The sequence below is a fragment of the Lepus europaeus genome, chromosome 4 (assembly GCF_033115175.1).
Source record: "Lepus europaeus isolate LE1 chromosome 4, mLepTim1.pri, whole genome shotgun sequence".
Taxonomy (NCBI): Eukaryota; Metazoa; Chordata; class Mammalia; order Lagomorpha; family Leporidae; genus Lepus; species Lepus europaeus.
This window is the reverse complement of record NC_084830.1, coordinates 128332397-128338491: the sequence shown is the minus strand read 5'-3', so window position 1 is coordinate 128338491 and position 6095 is coordinate 128332397.

Genomic DNA, 6095 nt, shown 5'->3' with positions numbered 1-6095 from the left:
CAGTGTAGGAAAGGGGATAATGAACACGGCTAACGGAGGGCTTTTGGGGGTCAGGTCCTTTCTTCAGAATTCATGAAAATTTGCATATATTTACTTTATTGCAAATACAGTGTAGAGCTTGTATTTTTTCAGGATGATCAATAACTTTTCAAAAGGCCAGGAACCACTGGTTAGTGATAAATTAAAACAAGTCAAGTAGTCCTGGACCAGAGTTCTAGAATTGGAGGAAGTAGGCCAATAAATTCCCCAAACTTTGATTTGAGAGATGGGATCCAAGGAGAGGCTATCACAGTGAAGTGATACACAGTTGAGTGAATAATATATTTATGATATTAATTTAAACTCCTTTTAAGATTTTTTATGCTTGCCCTCTTTATTTATAAGAAGGAAACACATTATATGTATTTGACATATAGTTTTAAGAGCATAATGATACTTCCCAGTCTACCGTCCCTCCTTTTTTAAATTTTTACAGTGACATACTTTGAACTTCTTTATAATCACAATTTTAACCTCCTACTAAATGAAGAATTCAGCAAGTGTTAAGTAGGAAAAGCACTGCTCCTCAAGAGTATAGACAAGGACCAGAAACAATAATCAAATCTCAAAATGTCAGTTTCTCTCATATACACGCTCATACATACATACAATTTCTCTCCTATATATTATGTTTTTTGTAGTCTGCATACTATCACAAATGAGGGGGGACATATGATATTTGTCTTTTGGGGACTGGCTTACTTCTCTAAGTCTCCATAGGTATCTATTTTATTGTGAAAGACAAATTTTCATTCTTTTTTACAGCCGAGTAGTATTCCATCACATATATGTACTGTAACTTCTCAAATCTGTCTCTTGTAACATGACATGTACATTGTTTACCTCAATTTTACTTTAACTACACTCTTTGAAAGAACCTTGGAGATACCTATTGTCCATCTCCAATCAGGAGAGAGAGAAAGAAACTGAGAGCCCTTTAATATGATGGTGTGCAGGAGCTGGCTTATATCATCTCACGAAAACTGATGAATTTTTTAGAAATTTTGTGAGCTGGTGGATGTTGATTTGGTAGCATCAGATTGGCCAAAGTAGGAATTTTTATAACACAGAAAATTTGTCCAATGTTAGAAATGAGAGCTTTTCACTTTATATTTTCTCTGGGAGCTGATTTTTAAATATTTACCTTCATGCCACTGAATGAACAACATTCAAAAAGCAGAGTGTTTGTCAGAATCTGTTCTAAGGGCTGACATCTGCTTAGTCCTCACGGTCTTGGGCGGTGACTGTTAGCCCCATTTTACAGGAAGAACATGAGACAGTGACTCCGTGAAGATTAGATAGTGAACAAATGGTGGCACTGAGCCATGAACTAACGGTCTGGCAGCCACCTCTGCTGCCTCTTGAGGGTTCCCGTGAGGATTTCATCACATGTCTAAAAGGCTAGGTACTCAGTAGTTGGTTGACCTATGTTAGCTGTCATTTGTGTCTTATATGACAGAGGGAGGGAGTACTTGAGCCAGCACACGCTGCCTGCAAGGATATACATTCACAGGAAGCTGCGATCAGGAGTGGAAGCAGGTATTGAACCCAGGGGCTTCGATACAGAACTCAGGCTGTCATTATCTCTATGACGGGTGCCCACCCCAGGTTCTTAAGTTTTGTGGGGTCAGGAAAGTGTGCTAAAGAGAGCTGTGAATCCTCTTCTACTTAAGTGTGTGTCCATGTGGCATGCATACGTATTGTGATATATGTCAGAGATGCATAGACTTCCAGCCGACCCCTGGCCCTGACTGTGCCTTCTAGGACCACAGCTAAATCGGTCAGGCGTTCCCAGTTCCCCAGAAGCCTTTCGAGGGCTCCAAGGGTGAGGACCAAACTGCCTTTGTTGTCCTGCTTACCCAGCAGAGCCTCTCAAGTGCTTGCTCCCCAGTCTTCTCCTGGGTTGCTTGGGCAGCCCTCCCTGGCCGCTCTTCTCCTGGGGCTGTGCCTGTACTCATCGTGGTCCACACAGGGTGCGATACTGAGCGAAGCCATCACAGAGCCCCCTGCCTTTTTCCCCAACTCTCTACCAAGTCGTAGTTTTCTAGTTCCCTTTTGCCTCTGGTGCTCAGAAGTTCTCTGGCCTCTGGCATACAAAATTGAGCTGTGGTTTTAATGTGCCTAACTTAACACGGGGCCCAGGATACGTCCTAGAAACAGGCAAAGGATCCTGAATATGTGAGAGGATACCTTGGGGGTTCTTTGCTTCCTTTGTCTGAACATCAGTGACTTGGAGACATGTACTTTGCTTTTTTCCAGTCTTTTATACCACTTGTACCTGCATTCCCTGGCACCCCTGTGAGCATGTCTGCTCTCTAGGCCCTGGGTAAGCTCTTTCTCTGACCCAATGAAAGAATACCAATGAATACTTAAACTTCCCATGTGTATGAAATTTTATATATGTGAATTCACTTACCTGGCACAATAAAGAGTTTGAAAGGAAACTGAAGTTTAGAGAGGTTAAGTAACTTGCCTAAGATTTCAGAGCTAATCAATGGCCAGGCTAGGGTGGAGATGCTGGTCTGGGAGCTCCAGGTTTGCACACTTGGCTTTGTTGTGAGCTGACTGCTTTTCCTGTACCCCAGTGTCTCATCACAGCCTGCCGTGTGCCCCCTTCCTGGCTGACTGCACTCATCTGTGGGCTTCCCAAGCGTTTATGAGACTTAAAGGGCATTCAGTTACAGAATGGGAAATTCGTGTAGGTGAGGGTCTCCCGGCATTTCACAGATACAGACACCCAGCTCCCAACTCCCCTCCCAGACCCACACCCCATCCTACCACGTGGCTCTTTGACTAGGTCAGAGCTGCTTACGACTCATTTTCCTTCCCTCCACTCAGGATGAAGTGGGACTAACATCTTTATACAAAATAAAGCCAGCATTGCTGACAGAAGGCCCTGAGCTGATCTCTGAGAATATTGGAAGTTTCTTAAATAAGAACCACAGTTTTAAAAACCTGGTAAGTAGGCATACTTGCACAACTTTCTGTGGCTTACCAGTGGCCCCTAGTGGCCAGTGGCTCCAAGTGCACAAGCCATCAGCATTGGCCGCCATGCTCTCTGAAAGCTGCATCCCTAGATTTCTAATCCATTAATCTCTGCAGTACCAGGCATGAAGAGAAAGTGACTAAGTGTAACACTATAGGCAAAGAAGGTGTGACGACGGGTGATGAAATTTCTTCAGTTGAGGGTTGGGCTCTTAAGGAGGGCTTCCTTTTCTGTAATGTTGCAGACCACAAACCCATATTAAACAGGACTGCCATCTCTGCTTAGATGCTAGGTAAACGGAGGTGCAGAGAGAGCAAGTCACTGACCACACACTATTACTAGGGAAAAAGTGCTGGGATTTCTGTGAGCAGAGGTCTGTGTGAACACAGACTCTAACTTGTGTAGCAGTACCTGCTGCACTACGCACAGAATTTATTGGCAGTGCCATGGTCTGAGCTTGGGAAATCATTATTGTGGCTAGCACTTACCAGTCTGTTCTGTGCCAGGCAGGCACTAACCAATCTTATGTGGTATATCTCAGTCACCTTTCATAGCTACCTGATAAGCTAAACATCTCCAATTTACAAATGAGAATTCAGTCTCAGCGAGGTCGAAATAGCCAGAGGTAGCACAGCTTAAGTGGAAGGGACGGGAACTAGCACTCAGGCTGGCTGAATATCAAGAGCTATCTTTAATTTATCATACTATACTCATATTGTGTGTGTGTTCACGTAGCAGGAAATCTAAGTACTTGATCTTTGGTATGCAATTAAAACATTGCCTGCTCTCTCCAGACCTGGCTGTGTGCTTATAAAGGCTTTGGCTGGGAAGGGGCCCGGGGACTGTGGAAGTCTGTTGGTCAGAGTCCCTCTCCACGTGAGACTTGACAGTTGGGAGAAAGCCACCTCTTCTTTGTGCGCCTGATATTCTTGGAAACATCTCTCAGCTAGGGCGTGGCAGCTGAGGGTGGGGACTTCAGAAGGTCACTGGTGCCTCAGTCCCTTCCTGGAATCTTGGAAGGTTTCAGATGGGCATGTAGGGACAGTAAAGTGCTCGTGAGCAGGACTGAAGTCAGGAGACACTGGAACAGATATTAAACTACTCAAAACTCAGCTTTTTCACCCATAAAATTGACATCATAGTGCCTGCCTCAGGGATATTGCAAAAATTAAGTAGGACAATATATATATATATATATATATATATATATATATAAAATTTATTTATTTGAAAGAGTTAGAGAGAGGAGAGGCAGAGAGAGATGTCTTCCATTTGATGCTTCACTCCCCAATTGGCCACAGCAGCCAGAGTTGCACTAATCCGAAGCCAGGATCCAGGAGCTTCTTCCAGGTCTCCCACGCGGTTGCAGGGACCCAAGGACTTGGACCATCTTCTGCTGCTTTCCCAGGCCACAGCAGAGAGCTTGATTGGAAGTGGAATAGCCACATCTCAAACCAACACCCATATAGGATGCTGGCACCGCAGGCAGCGGTTTTACCCACCTCGCCACAGTGCCAGCCTGCGTGATACTCTTAGCATAGCATCTGTGACAGGGTGAGCTCCCCTGCCGTGCTTACGCAGTCGCATAGGAAGGCTGGCAGGAGCTTTGACTGCTCGGAGACCTAGCCCCATTGTAAATGTTCATGGGTGAGATAGATTTTGTTTCCCTTGAAACACATGAGGGGTGGTTCAAAAAGTACATGTGAAATGGAATTAAAAGGTAAATTATTTTGGTGCAAAAATAGAAAAATCCATCCATAGTTTTTTTTTTTTAATAATACAAATATTCCCTGAAGTGTTAAAAAAAAAATCATCCAGCAATTGACTTAGTGAAAGCAATATAGTGATGGAAGGCTGTCAGAAGCAGAGAAGTCCTTTGCCCATGGATAAGAAGGGTGGTGGGAGATGGTAACAAGGCCTGAATTGGGGGCCACCTCATTCAGGTCCCTTGCCAGGAGAGTATTGGGTCTTGACAAGGCAGAGGACAGAGCCACAAAGGAATTAACTTGCCTGGCAAGCAATTGCAGCAACTTAATGGATTTATTGAATCCACGGTTTTTCGCCTGTTGATTCCGTTGACTTGTATTCCGGGTTCTGCACGAGCTGTGCCATTACTTGGCCTGAGCAGATGAGGCAGCTTCTCCCTCCTCTGGCGCCGTGGTTTTTCTTTCTCACGCCCATCAGTATGCCTTCCTTGTCCCCTGTTGTCTGTCATTTCCCCTACCCAGTGACTGGGCTGGACTCATGTGTGAATGGGCCAGGCAAACCCTCCGAATGCTTGGACAACTGGAAATAGGAGCACCAGGTGGATGGGTGGCACCACCACACCTGTGGGATGTTTGCTTTACGGTCTGTCTTCTTAAAACAAGCCTTTAAAAAAAAAAAACCTTTCAATTTCTGGATTCTTTAGAATCATTGTTCCTATAAAGCTGTATTGAAAACTTTTTTTTTTACAGTTTAATTATTTGAAAGGCAGAGTTACAGAGAGAGATAAATGGAGAAGACTTCCATATACTTGTTCACATTGCAGATGACCACATCGACCAGGGCTGTGCTGGGTGGAAGCCAATAGCTTCATCTGGGTCTTCTATTGTGGGAGGCAGGGGCCCAGACATTGGGCTATCTTCTGCTGCTTCTCCAGGTGCACCAGCAGGGAGCTGGACTGGAAGTGGAGCTGGTGGGACTCAAACCAGCACCCTTAAAGGATGTTGGCATCATAGGCAGTGGCTTAACCTGCTGTGCCACAATGATGGTCCCCGCTTGGCACATTTTGTTGATATTTTAAACAGAGACCTCCCCTCTGCAGCTCGTGGTCCTTGGTTTGAGCTGGGGGAAACAGCAGCAGTGGAGATGTGGTTTGCCCCTGGACATCCTGATACCTTGTTGGAGCATATTCTGGACAGTGCCAGGCTCCACCTGCACATTGGGTGTGGCAGACCTTTGGGGATGTATCTAGCCGTGGATGACTAGGGGTATGCAGCCTTGCAGGATGTCGTATCAGGACACAGATGGAGATCCTGCCACGCTTACTGAAATGTGAGAGAGAAACTTGCACATGCATCCCAGCTCT